Below are 15,027 nucleotides of genomic sequence, written 5' to 3'. Positions count from 1 at the left end.
CTTGGAAAAAAAAAAAAAAAAAAAACAAAGGTAAAAGGAGATTTTGCAAGATGCCCAGTGTCACCTTAATCAATTCTGGAGAATCTCCTAGACCAGACTTTCTTTTCCTAAATGGTGTAGGGAGCCAGAAGAGCTTTTAAGTGTCAGAGATTAAAAGCTGCAGCCATTAGAGAAGATGCTTTGGTGGGTGGCTAATGAGGCAGGCAGGAAGTCTCACACCCAACCATTCCCCAACTACCAGCACAGGGAAAGCTGCATTAAAGTCACTGAAATACAAGATGTTTTCAGGTCTACTCCTGAACAACAACCAAGACAGAGGAAAAAAGCATTTTCCACTTGAAAACAGAATGGTTTTTTCCTGCTAAAAGATAATGAATTAATATTGCTTATTTACAACTGGTTAAATACAGCACTTAAGCCCACAGTTCTTCACATATATTAACAAGGATTTATTTATTTTTTAAATAGACATATATGTCACACAGGGCCTAGTTTAATGCAGCCTGGAAAGAGAAGTAAATTTGGAGCAATCTATAACTGTCAGTAAATATCTTTGAATAATGCAGCCTGAATCACCAGTGGGTTCTGACTAACAATTCTCATCAATTATTTAAACGAAGCTCAAATCACTCAGACATTGGAGATGGCTCCAGAGCTTGGTGCCATTAAAAGTGTGCCCTCACCAATAACCTTTCCCAGATGATGCAGAACCTGTGAAGGACAAGGAGCAGAAATCAAGGCCCATGAAAGTGGGGTTAAATTACAGCACAATAAACAGCATCTCAGAGTTCACATTAATGGGTGTAGTGCTTCCATAATTCTGTAATTTTAGGGAGTACATGGGAAAAGAAATTCTTCCTGCATTTGGTTCACTCTTTTAAAGCAGATCACACACCTATAAGGGATCACTAAAAATATCACATATGATTTAATTTTCATTTTCATGGACACCAAAGAGAGGAAAAAAATATTCTTAGGCAAGTATGTTTAAAGGATGATAGAAAGGAGAACTTCAGAGCAAAATAGCTCTCCAGTCAAAACAACTCAGAACTGGACTAAGAAAATTCAAGAAGTACAGATCCAAGCAAACACTGCAGTTACTGGAACAAGCAGCCTCCCCTCTTGGCACCCTGTGATGAAATCCTGAACCTAGAGAGAAGCTCTGGAATTCCCCTTGGAGGAAAAAATGCCTCACATCAGAGATACAAAACAGCTGGAACCTCCTCAGCTTCCTGCTCAAGGAGCCCTGCACACCAGGGCTGACAGAGCAGGGCAAACTTCCATCTGCTTCCTACAAATTGCAGAAAGGAGGGACAAATTTCACTCAATTCCAGCCTCAATCCTGATTTTGGGGACTGTCACTCAAGGCCCACATCTGCAGCCATTCCAGATGTAAAAGCACACCCTTTCTGCCAAAGAATTGAGCAGGACCATCTCTCTTTGATTTTAAATCATGGCCTGGGAGGGTGGAGGTACAAGAATCTCACAATCAGAGATTCATCAGATCCTGGTGTCACCTCGAGCAGAGAGGTCTCCAGCCACCCTCCCACACACAGAACTGGGAATAAAGGAAGTTTAAAAGGAGCATTTTCCACCTCTCCTGCTGGAGCCGCCCCACTCCAACAGCACAAGAAGGGTCGCAGGGTTGTGAGAAGGAGGAACTCGCCTGCTTGACCCTAACTCAACACCACTTCTGTGTTTTGCCAAATTACTACTTCACAAAACAACTCAGCCAATGTGTTGGGCTTCCCCTTACACTTTTGGCCCCCCTGAAATCCTTTGTGGTGCAATGGCTCAGTCACAACCCCTGGTGCCACCAGCCCTGGAAGAACATGGGCTGGCCATGAGTTAGGTGTAGAATTCTGGGATCTCCAGGAACTGGAAGGTCACACCTGGCTCCATGGAGCTTACTGCCAGAACAATCTTCAGTATATTCATTTTAGTCCTTAAACTCTATTCCAGTCTTGTTTTAGGGAAAGTTTTATTGACCAAATAAAAACTGCTCAGTTTTGAATATCTCGATTCATCAGGCAGAATTCAATAAGGGTTTCACTGAGTGTAAGAAATCTGGGAAATTCTACTGTTGGAAACCAATATTTTTATATGAAATATTCCTGGCAGCAAGATAATGCTACCCATCTCAAATTTCTTACACCAAAACTTCCTTCTATGATTCCATTCTGCAGGGTAAATTGACCTCCTGCCTTAGGCCTGAGGGAAGAAGCTGCCAAAGGTCTCCAGCAAAAAACACTCCTTGTGACTATCAACTGAAAGCCGAAAAGTGCAAAACTGGTGAGACACAGGTAAAAAAGTTTGCAACAGCCGTACTCACATGGTGCTGTCAGATTTTAGTAGAGCTTTCAGAGGTTAAATGAGACAAGGTTGGCTGTCCATTCCCAAATTTCCAAAAAGGACAAACACCATCCAAGGCAAAGTTAACATCTCACCAGCAGAATTACCCAGTTTACAGAAGACTTCCTGGTGACTTCGTAAATGATATATTGGCTTCTGAAAAACTAGGGCAAATTAAGAAGCAGCATGTTCTATAACCTTCATTTATACTCACCAGTGGGGGGAAAATAAATAAGGAAAACTACATTTTACTGACTAAAGACTGGTTATTTCTACAAGATGCATGACTGACCTACCATCAGCAGTGCCATTCGTGTAGGCTGGAATAACATTTTGCCAATACATGCACCAGCCATTTTTAGCAGAAATCTGGGCTGAAATCCAAAGAAATTCTGCTCTGCTTTTAACCTCACATGTCTCCTGCTCCTGCCCGGGCTCCTCATGGCTCTCCTTTCAGAGTCACCTCAGTCACACCCAGCCCTGAGCAATACTGGAGCTCAGGAACGCTGAACCTCTGCTTTTGGACTTGATTGTGCAACATGCTGAGCATTTGAGCCCAGATGTAGCAAAGGGCTGTAAATTCTTGGATTTTATGGATTTAGGAACCAGCTTGTGCACACTGCACACAGGGTCTGTGTTCCTGCACAATGCACTTTCTGTGTGCAAGGGATGATATCCCAGCAGGACTTCTCGGATACTCCTGTACTGTCCAAGAAACTCCACAAACTTTACACACCCTGTGCCATCTTTTTTAGTTTCTGCTTTATTGCACGCAGATCTGGGCAGTTCCTGTGCTGGCACAGGTTCCTCTCAGAGCACTGCCCCAAAGCAGCACCAAAAACAGATAAATGAAGCCTATTTGAATTGAGGAACCTGTGTTTTTTTTTCTCTAACACCTTTGAACATCTATGAAAATAAAGCCATGGAGTTTACTCTTTAATATGCAGCCTCTGCATCATATTTGTTTAACCTCTCTATAAATCCACAGCTTCTTTTCTTCTCTTGTTTTCTACTAAAAAAGCTGTAAGCAAACCCAGGGCTGTTTGTGGGGGGAAAGGGGATGCATTTGCTGACACTAAAAATGCATCCATCATCTATTCCTCACATCACTTAACAGCTTGTACAAAAACAACTAACTCTGGAATTATTTCTCTCTTGATTTCAATGATTTATGCTTTGGAAATACATTTTAAGTGTGGCTTTGCCATAACAGCCCTATAAAAGCTAAGGGCAAGACTAATTTTCTTTTACAAAATATCCCAATGAAACCAGAGGTTATCAATAAAAAAGCAATGTTATTTTATTGCCATTAAAAGGGCACAAGGTATCACTTTTAAAGTGCAGCAGACTGCTGGCCCGGCTCAGAGAAACAAAATAAAAATAAGCCTTTTTAGTAATAAAGAGTACCATGAGAATTTCAGGGTCATGTGTAGTTAGACCCTGTCACAGGCCTTATTATAACAGCAGGTGGAAAAAAACCCTCTAAAATTCCTAAATTGACAGAATGCCATCAGTAAAAGGGGAGGGTTTGCAGGTCAGTGCTGTGAATCAGCAAAGAGCTGCATAACAAAGCAGCACAATGCACAGATGATTATTTCTTTATAGCCCAAATCACTGCATCTCTGACACATAAACTCACAGGAGTTTGTAAATGCCACATTAGGCCCTTCCATAACCAGCAGATCTTTGGCAACTAGGTAGGATATTTTTATTTAGCAGAGCAAGATATAAATGAGATGCTTTAACCCAGGATAAATCAGGAAGCTAACCTCCTCCAAAAGCAGAATTACAACAATAACACAACTTGAAAACTGCTACTGACCTTGTCATAATGTGTGCAGGTATTTCCAGAGCCGGGAGCAAATCAAGCTGATGCTTTAACAGAGCATCCCCCCAGCGATGCCCCACTCAGCTGTCAATTCCTGGGACTGGTAACCACCCACCTCTGCTCCAGCCCCAGCAGCTCCTGCAGTGGCCACTGGATGGAAAGGCTGGCTGGCTGCTCCTTTGTCTGAATTAACCACCACAGTTTAGCCCTGACAGATATTTTCACCTCCCTGTCCCATTACAGCGAAATCCAAGCCTCTGGTGCAGAGGATGTGGGGATGGGGGTGGGCAGGGAGGCTGAGCTCACACGTTAATTCCTCAACAGCACCAGATGGCTGCAGCTCACCCTCCCCAGCTTAATCTTTTGCCATTTTGACTCCTGAGTGCTGCCACTGCACAGCTGAAAAACGGGACAGGGATGAGGGCGAAGATGTGCAGAATATTTAAAGCCAGCACCTCCAAACATTCCAAAACTCACCGGTGTCACTGTATGTTTTTCAATACTACTCCACAAAAGCTCTGCCCAGCTGGTTTGCAAAATTAATGGAAAGCCATGTTATTTCTGAGTCTCTGCAACAGATTCATGCATCCTGTGCTGCTTTGGAAAACTTCAGGCCAACAAACTGAGCAGCAGCCAACAGTGATTTCAAAGGATGATGGATCTGACCTACATTGCACTTTCCTATTAGATGGGTAAAAAAGATTTTTCAGTCCTCTGGAAATTTTTGAGATACTGAAAAATCCCATCCCAAACAAGGAAGAAAACCCTGGGCTCTTCAATAAAAAATAAAGAAATAAATTTTTCAGTCAGCCCTAGTGGGTAAGAACGTTTTATGAAGCAAAGGTATCTTTTGGGTTCCTTTTCTATCTAGCTGACACTTCAAGGTTTCATTTTTTCAAAAAAATAGTTAGAAGATTTTGTTCATTCATTTTTTAGAAGATAAAGCCACAGACCAAGATCTCTTGTGCCCCCCACCTGCCCATATTGCCAGAAGCTGCCTCAAAACCATCCTGCAGCAAGAAGCCAGTGATCTGCTTTGCCTTCTCTCAGATTTAGGTGAAATACATGTGGCTCAACCAACTCTGCTTTAAAATGTCAGGATTCAAAAACGGCCAGAACTACCAATAAACGCCCCTGAGAGAAGACACTGAGACCAAGGTGGTTTATCTGGGAAGTTCCAAATCCCCACTGGAGAGCCTGTGCCAGAACTGGGTCATGGCCCCTCTGACCCTAATTAATATTTCCCACAACAAATGGGATGTGCCAGCTTCTCAGGACAGTGGGAGCCCTCCACACACTTTTTCTGCCTATTTCCTGTGGTTCCATTTCCCCCAAACATCCATTATTTCAGCTAATTAAAGGAGTGGCTCTGCACTAAGCTCTGCACTGAGCTGTGCCTGCCAAAGGCACTGGAAAATATGATGTGCTGAGCACAAAAGCCACCCACATCTACAACAGAGCTCACAATCAATGCTCACTGCCCCAAAAGGAGACTTAAAACCCCAAAAGAAACCAGATATGAAACACAGAGGAATGCTTCAAAGGCAAAAATCCAGTGCTGAAGGGATCTTTTTCACTATTACTGCAGCTTGTGGAAGTATTTTGAAGCTGTTTACATGCCAGCACCACACACACATGGTGCTGATCTGCACTGAACATTTTCCAGCAAGCACCCAGGGCATGCTGACAATTTTAGGTACAGTTGTGTAAAGTGAACAATTATCACCAGAATCATTGGAAATTTTCTATTTATAACACTTTTAACCTGCAAGGAAAAAAAGCATTTGCTAGTGCAGCTTTGAAAGGAAAATATGAAGTCCCGGGTGGAAAATGCTCTGGACTGCTGCCTTTTCTCTGGGCTCCAGGACAGAGTTATGAGAAACAGACGCCTCCAAAGGCTTCAGCTCCACACTTACACAATCATTTCTTCATCATCCAGGATAATGAGGGAAGGGGGAACAGAAAAGCCTCAAATCCTGCTAACAGCAGTATCTGGGCAGTGCCAGCACTGCCAGATCTGGGCAGGCTCCTGCATTTGTGTGTGCACCTCCCAAATTCCTGGGACTCTGGGGATTGTTTGTGTTGTCCAAGAAGTTAAAACGGAACTGAGCTGGTTATTCTTTGCTGAAGACAAAAGAGGCTGCACAAAGGCATTGCAAGGCCATGGGGTCAGAGAGAGCACAACATGGAATATGAGTGTCAGAACAAACCCTCGTGCACTGCGCAAACCAGGCTGGAAAGTGGAAAATAGATCCAGGGTCACTAATGACACCTGCAGCTATCCATGGAAAAGAAGCAAGGGGTTGGGACATGCCTCTCCTCAGCAAGAGCACAGGATGTTCCCCACTGGTTGGTTGTGAAGAGCACTTCCACTCCCACTGCTCTGGGCTGTACCTGCTGGGAGAGGAGCAGGAATCCCTCTGGGCAGGGATGCCCTCACACAGGGCAAAAACTGCTCTCACAGAGGGTGGGAATACCTCCAGCCCTCCAGCAGTGCCCTCTCTGGGGTGCAAAGGATCAGCAAAGCCCAAAGAGAACAGTGATGCTGTTACTGCCACCCCAAAGAGAAGCTTTGAGAGCTCCAAATGGCCAGAGAGTTGCTGTATTGAAAATACGAATGACTCAGCTCTGGAGTGAAAGTTTCTATTTTTGTCTTTTGGCCTCAGTGATTTGGTTCCCATCCTACAGCTTGAATCATTCAGAAATGTGCTTCTGCAGGCAAGGCCAGCTATGCCACTCTTGCTGTCCAAATTTTAAATTGGAAGATATACATTAAGCATGCAGGAGCATGACAACACTTTTGGATTTTCTTTGTGCATGGCTGGAAATGGAGGATTGTTAAATGGTGAAAGGTGTCTCCAGTGAGACCATTCCTGTCCAACTGAATCAAATATTACAGCCATGGAACCAAACCAAGATTTTATTTCATCTGAAACTTCACAAAATAAAATTTCATGGCTAACTTTCTTCCGAACCCTTTCCCTAACATTCAAGCTTTCATCAGAAGGGAAAAAATCCCACACACCGTTTTCTCTCTTTCAATTTGCTCAAAATTCTTCTTCTAAAAAATATTTGAGAAATAATTATTTGAGAAATAATTTGCTCAAAATTCTTCTTCTAAAAAAATTGAAACATTAATTATTTACCTTGGGGAAGCACCACCTCATGGCCAGCCCACTTCTGCTGCTTGGGCACATATTTAAAACTTGCTTTAGAAGAAGTAAATGCTTTTAGCCCCAGCTGTGAGAGGCTTGCTGTGTGTAAGTGAGAGGAAAATGGGCCCAAGGTCTCTGCTCAGGTCTCTTCTGAGCATAAATCTTCTACCAACTCCACCAAAGACACATCCAGAGATCCCACACCTTCTCTGAGTTGGGAAAAGCAGCTCCTAAGCTTGTGTTTCACTTTAATAACACATGTAAACACCTTCCTCCATGGAAAACCCATTTACAGCACTGCAACCCCACTGCTGGTCAAAACTAAGAGCACAAAAGCAGCCAAAATCTGTCTCTCCAGAAGGACAGAAGGTGTAGGAGTGTGACACCAGGACACTGACCCACACTCTCCTTCCAGCTAAGTGGACTAAAGTTTGAAGAACGAAAGAATATTTTTATTAAAAGACTGATATGTTCAGGAGACACATCTAAAGGAAGAAGCCTTTCAAGAGATTTGAGGGGGCAAACATCCCACGCAGCAAAATCCAAGCTTAGCACACGTTAGACACAGTTCAATGAGCTTCTTTACTGTGCCTGCTTGACTAATAAAATACTCCTTGCTACCCTCACTTCTCATTTATCACTAAGACAACCACTCTGGATCACTTTAAAGTGTTGCATGCAGAGAAAAAGAAAATGCAATCAAGATATTGGATATGGTTGGCATGAGGAGACTTGAAGGGACAATTTGGCAACAGCAGAGCCAAGGGAAATGCAGAGCTGGGAAGAGCTCCAGGGAGAAGGGATGGATGGGTTAGTCTGAAGAAGAAAACAAAAAAAAAAATCTAAATAAAACAATGAAGGAAGTGGGGCTTCACTCCAGCTTCTAGCTAGCTCAGTGTGAGCACTTCCCACTTCTGACAGCTCTCCCAAGGAGCCAGGGAAGATCCTGGTTTCCAGGACAGGCTCACAGGGAGGATCACCTGGACAGCTGTGGCTGCAGCACAAGAGAAACCTGACGGAAAGTCTTCTGCTGTTGGCCCAGACAGCTCCAAAGCTTCAACGGAGCTACCAAAAAAACCCCACAAAGCCTTCCCCTACTGTGACAAAACCTACAAGAGGCAGAAATGCCTGCTTTGGCAGGGGGGTATTTTGTCCTCCTGGGAACATCAGCACCCATTTCAGTGAAGGGAGCACAAGGACTCTGCCTGGGAGGCTCCTGTGTCCACACTGTGACCCCACTGCAGCTCACAGCATTTCTGGATGTCTGCTGCAAGGCACAGACAGCAAAATGAGGAAGGGCACAGTTCATCCCCTTCCCACCAAGCTTGGACAGCTCTGATCCATTGCATCCCAGAACCTGGCCCTATCCATGCAGATAGCTTTGATTTGGCAGCTTTTATTCCCACCCTGCCACTGTGAGAAAGGTCCAAGGTGCAAAACATGGGAGAATTACGACCAGGATTACAAGCTCACTTAAGGAGCCAAGCTTTTTGTTTTTCAGGCTATGTATGAGAGCTGGAAAGGGATCCTGTCCATTAGTGTTGTAAAAAAAATTAAAATGTTCCTGTTTGATGCAAAAATAAAAGCATTTTCAAAGGCTCTTTGATGTGAAAGACAGAAAGACGTGCAGGCAGATTCTGGAGGAGGTCTTGTCTTCAGCAATTACCAGCACTCTTTTTGAATCCTACTCCCCAGACAGAACTTTTATATGAAGTAGATAATCACACTGCAGAGTGTATCAGCTCTAAACCTTGTGGCTTTTCAATTAAGCAGCAATAACCTCCAGTCCAAAAACTCCTTAACCAAGGCAGGAATAAAACAAACAACCCCCAAAACCAATTAACTGCAGGTGAAGCAATTCCAAAGACATACTTGCTTTTTAAGGATTTAATTTTGAGCTCTTCTCGGGTAGCCATGCCAGTTTTCCAAGCAATATTTTGATCATTAAAACAAGAAGTGATGCAATTTCCACAGTGACCACAAACATGCCAAGAATATTTGAGCTAAATTTATCCAGACTTCTTGTTTGAGTCACTGCTTTGGTTGGTTATTTTTCCATGATTTTCAGCTATGCACAGAGAGGAGCTGGGGACAGCCTGGGACTGAGTTTTTTTTCTCCAGCAGCATCTGAAATGCCAACCTTTATGCCTGGGAGGCACACACTGACTATCAGAGAGGAAATGAAGCTGCTCCTCCAGCTGCCAGCCCCAGGTCCCAGCTCCTTCCTCCCACTCTTCCTGTGGCACACTGACCCCTTCCCTCACCCCTGGGTGACTCTAGTGGGGCTGTCTTTGCACATGAGAAGTTCCTGAAGCTCACCAGGGATCTGCTGCCCTCTCCAAGTGGAGAGGGAGAGCCAAAACAGAGAGGATCTGCCCCAGGTTCCCACTGTGCATCCCCATGGCAGACCCCAACACAAACCGCTGACTCCCAGAGTCCCTCTGGCTGCAGAAGGGCTTTGGAAGGGTGAGAGCCTTTCCTAAAACTTAAAGGCTTTTTAAATAGGTCCCCTAAAATTAAAAAACATGGAGACATTTGTGTTGTGAAAATACCAGCAGCTTACATAAAAGAGCTGCTGCTGTGGTGATACATAATCATGCAAATAAGCAATTGCTGACCCACTAATGAGCACACAGACTCGGATTAAGGGAAGGAATTAAATATCAGCCTGACTTGATGTAAAATCTGAAACAGAACCTATTAAGAGACAGACTCCATGGTTGAGTCACCATCCCTGGGGGGGTTTAAAAGCTGTGTGGATGTGGCACTTGGGGACATGGTTTAATGGTGGGCTTGGCACTGCTGGGGAACAGTTGGACTCAGTGACCTTAAAGGTCATTTCCAGCCTTAAAAATTCCACGATTCTATGATTTTATATAGCAGATTGGGAGTTGAATGGTATAAAATCCATCTCTCCCCTCTCTCTGCAATGCAAACAGCTCCTCCCAGCTCACTGCCTTCTGCAAGCAGCCCTGACAGCCCCACTATTGATCAGAGCAGTGAAAAACAAACAAACCACAGATTTAATGCTGTAAGGATCCCTGAAGATCCCATTATGTCAGTGCAAAGAATTTAATGGGTTTTGGATAAGGCCCCCATAGGCCCTGGGGAGGATAAAACTCCATAATTCATAGCATTTTCTTAATGCAAGTATAGAATCACCTGCAACATCTCTGTCAAAACACTACATCAATTACAGCCCTGGTAAAGGCTGAGCTGGTGTGAACACTATCAATTGCTGTTTTCCCACTGAAACAGAGGACAGCAGTTCCCTGACCCCAGAATCAACCCTCACCTGAAAGCTCCCTCATAAATCACACCTCAGGAACCTTGTAAAGAATTCCCTGTGTACAAGTGCTAAGGGCAAAGGATTTTCTTTGCTACGTTATATCTTCGGGTTTTTCCAGGCTTCTTGATAGAGTTGTCATAAGTTACATTTCAATGTGATACACCACAAATAATTTTAACATGAAGGTGTGAAAATAAAGCTGTAAAGCAGCAGATAATTCCAGATGCAGCTCAGTTGAAGACCAATGCTTTACTGCTGCTTGTAAATCAAGCTGGCTCTCAGGTCAGACTCCCTGCTCAATTAACTTCCCAAGGTCTTTGCTGCACCACTGGCTCTCCCAGCAGCTCTGCCCTCCTTGACACAGCCCTCAAGTTCAAGAGCAGGCTGGCTTTGATGGTTCTTGTCAGGAAAATTGTAAATGCCTCAGCATTCCTTGCCCCTTTCTGACACACACAGGTTGGTTTGCAGGGATGTTGTAACACCCAGCTCTGCACAGGAGGGCAGGTTTAACCACAGGCATGCTCAGCTGCAGACCAGCCTCCTGCAGGAGCCTTGGCCCCTTGTGAAATTGCACCACTTCTGTATGAAGAGTTTATTTAAATATTTAAAAATACAAGCCTATTACTGCCTTACTGGTGTACTTCCTATTCCTGCTGAGCATTTCCTACTTCTCCTTCTGCAGGGCACTCTGCAGTGAGACTGACTCACACACAAAACCTGTTCTATTTTCTGCTTTTTTAGCTCACAGGAACCCTTTCAGTTTGCTGTTTGGACTCGAGTTTACTCACAGCTCAACCAGCAGGAAGAAAACCAGCAAACCTTCCAGGCTGATTTAGTGTGATTATGGGGAACCTCACATGACTGACACACTCTGCAGCTCACCAGGGCTCTGTGTGCTCAGCTCACCTCCCAGATCCTCTCCTTGTCCTCACCCCACACTGTCACAAAACACCCAGGGTAATGTTACTGCAGGGTGATGTGTGGATGGAAAAAGCAGGACAGAGGCTCTGAGCACTTTTTCCCTGTTATTCAGCCCCAAGGCCCAGCTGCTGTTCCTGTCCCCACACAGCTGATGGGAAGGTTTTAAAGTTTACATGGTGATTTCATGAGGAACAAACTGGTATCAGTGCTGCTGATTTTCCCTTCCTCCTCTATTCAGCAGGAAAGATTTTTAAACAAAGTTATTCACACTCAGGCAACAGCAGTGAGGAAATAACAGAATCAGAGAACGGGCTGAGCTGGAAGGGACCCACCAGGACCAGTAAGTTCCACCTCTGCACATATCCTGCCCTGATGCCAACAGGAGCAAAGCTGGAGGCACAAAGTGTGTCCCAGGAGGATAAACTGCTCCATTTGCTCTTGGCCAACCTTGAACTGCCACCACCCAAACTGTTGTGAAACTTTCCCTGTAAAGCTGCACTTGCTCCTGAGCTGTCTGCTCTCCCCCCTTGGCTTTTTCAGTTCAAGCCTTGCTCACACCAGAGCCTTTCCCAGGATTCAGGAAGCAGCAGGAGCAGCTTTCCCTGTGAGTCAGATCTGAGCTGGGCCATGGGTGGGGTTGCAGAGGTCACTGCCATTGTGGGCAGCTTCTTTCTGATAGAACAGAAAGCCCCGTGAGCTGCAGGGTCAGCACAGCACCTGCACAGCTTCAGGGGCCTCTGGTGCACTCCAAATGACAACTCCAGCCACATGTTCTGGTTACTTGTTTGGTCCCTCAGGTAATACTTAGGTCCCTTTTCCAGGCACACTGTCCATGCCCATCTGAGCTTCCCTGGACAGTGCAAAGTCACCAAGTTACAACTGATTTGCCCCAAAAGAAGCTGTGAAGGTGCATTTAGTTAATACCTGCAAAGCTGCTGTAAAGCTTCAGGCAGCTCTCCTTGGCACTGCTGTCCCTAATTATGTAATGTTAGACACCTTCCACCATAACACCCCTCTTCAGGGCTCATTTCCAGGTTTAGCAGGAGAAAAGAGACACCCTCTGGCATGTCTGAAGGATAATCCAATCCCACCTCTGAGACACACACCAGTGGCACAGGAATGCTCTGTGACTTGGAATAAAATTCCCAGTAAGAAGGAGATAAGCTTTTTAACAGAAGTATCCTTATGTTTCAGAAGACAATGATTGTTCTCCTACACTTCTGAGGAAGTCCTAGAAAACCATGCAAGAATTAAATCCTAGCTATGAAGTTTTGCAATGTTCAAAGAAATCAATCAGCCCATAGAAAGGGGGTGAATCTTTATGCTGTTCTACACATTCATAAAGTGATGCCTTTGAGTTTCCATTGTACTTCCTACAAAATTCACATCATGTCACCTCCTCTGGATTATGCAGAGCTCTTTAACCAAGCTTTAAAAAAAAAACCAAACCCTGTAGTTCATGAGAGACTGCAGCCACCCCCATACCCCTGCTCAGTTTCTTTTCTAATTAGGACAAGAAGAACAAATCCAGGAGAGGGGAAGCAGGGTTTGAGGAAGCAAGGGAGATGCTGAGAGCACCCACAAGGGAGCCTCATCCTGAGCTCTGGTGACAAATCCCCTCCGAGGGCTCGGTCAGCATCCCTGGAGGGCAGAGAGGGTCCAGCCCTGACACACAGCTCAGACATTCCTGGGGAAAGCTGTCACCCTGCTGGGACACAGGGAAATCACTGGCAACCAGGAGGAACAGCAGAGGAGACACCTGAGCAAGGTGAGCCCCTGCACTCAATGTCACATTTTCTAACTAACAAGGATGCTGTGAGTGTGATTTTCTCCACATACAACTGGCCAGGGCTTTATAGCTGCCAGGGAAAAAAAAAAACCCTAAAAAATCCTAAAGCTTCAGATAATGAAGGTGCACAAGGAGCTGCTGGAAGGTGCCTCCAGCCCTGCTGATCCAGCTGACCCACCCGGAGCCTCCGGCAGCACCGTGCTCTGGTTAAACCCCCACAGCCACAAGCCAGTCCCTCCTGCACAAAAAAGAAAAAGACTCCAAGCTCTGAGCACTAATGAGATGTCGGCATGAAAGAAAGGATCCGGAATCTCACTCCCCTTCCCAGCAGCTCCCGCTGAATGGGAGCAGGAGGCTGCATCCACATTGTTCCTCAGGGCATAAACAATGGGCTGGCATGTGGAGGCTGAGTGAGTCACCGTGCTCCTGCTTCAGCCCTGTAATGGGATCCGAGCCAGAACAAGGACCAGAAACTTAGGGAGTGGACCACTTAACTAATGACAATCATTCTTGGCAGGACACTAACAATGAGTTTAAGCATGTACAATACCCTTACAAAGAGCAAATCCTCCAAGGAAGGACTGGTGCCTTGTACAGGGATCTTAAGCTTTACAAGGATCCCTTTCCCAGTTTTTCAGCACTGTAGACTATTTTAATACAACCCAGATTTATCCATATAGAATAGTCTACCACTGAGATTTGCATGCTTCCAGCTAACCAGTTTAACTGAATATAATTACATAACAGCAATGTGTAATAAAGTTCTCAGGAAAAAAAACCTGAACTCAAAACATAGCAAATATAACTACTCCACTTTCCACTTCATTATTCACTCCTACAATAATTTATTTGCTGTATCTTTAAACAGAGAGAAAACTTGTCAGAGCACTACTGCAGAACAAAAATTTAGCAATTCTGAACAGTTGCGAACCGTTAGTGCAGATTAAAATTCTTCTCATGGTTTATAGCTTAGTATTCAAGTGCAGATAATTTCTTCCAGAGAGAAACCCAGAAGACAGAATTTAAGAATTTTAAGAATATTCAATAACCAAGCGTTACAGAAAGGTACAATGCTAATCACCACAAGCAAACAGCAAAACCACAGAACAGGCAGAATACGTACGGAGAAAGGAAAGAGTTCCCAGAGCTCCCTGTGACGCTGCTGAGGAACGTCTTCAGACAAGACAAGGAGGCCTCTGAATAAACTATCAGGTTTTGCTTCATAGTTGCTGATAAAATCCAAAATAAGGCTGCAAAAACATTAGCTTCTGCTGGAGCCTGCTTACTCACTACAAAGCGTCAAACACACCTTCTTCCCACACTCGGAGCGCAGATGCTGCCTCCTAATGAAGCACTTGCTGCAAGGGGGGAACACCGTTACACAAGAGCAGGAGGCTATTTCTTGCTGCAGAAACATAACTGGGGTTTGACTCAGAGAAAGGCAGCAGTGCCTGGGAGATGAGGGTTGCAGTGAGAGAAACCATCCAAAAATAATTTGCCTCCTCAGGGAAAAAAAAATAAAAAATTCACAGGAAGCAACCTGAAGCATATGTCCCTTCTAAAAGGGGAATTACTTTATTACATAAACACAAACCTTCTAATCTAGCCCAACATAAAATCACTGCAAGCCATGGAATTGAGCTGAGGGTAAAACTGGAGCAGGTTAATATCTGTTCAGGCTGAGAAGAGATGC

The 15,027-nt window shown here is 44.6% G+C and overlaps 1 protein-coding gene across 1 annotated transcript in view; it reads right to left on the bottom strand.

Moving 5' to 3' along the window:
• Positions 1-14,818, bottom strand: part of LRRK1 (leucine rich repeat kinase 1) — a 68,505-nt gene extending 53,687 nt beyond the window's left edge. Inside the window, exon 1 of the mRNA XM_058033254.1 lies at positions 14,458-14,818. The gene's annotated coding sequence lies outside the window, so the exon portion shown is untranslated. The remainder of the gene's footprint in view (positions 1-14,457) is intronic.
• Between the last annotated feature and the right edge of the window lie 209 nt (positions 14,819-15,027).

The sequence above is a fragment of the Melospiza georgiana genome, chromosome 13 (genome assembly GCF_028018845.1).
Source record: "Melospiza georgiana isolate bMelGeo1 chromosome 13, bMelGeo1.pri, whole genome shotgun sequence".
NCBI lineage: Eukaryota > Metazoa > Chordata > Aves > Passeriformes > Passerellidae > Melospiza > Melospiza georgiana.
Note: the sequence above shows the minus strand (reverse complement) of the source record. Positions and strands in the feature narration are given on the sequence as shown.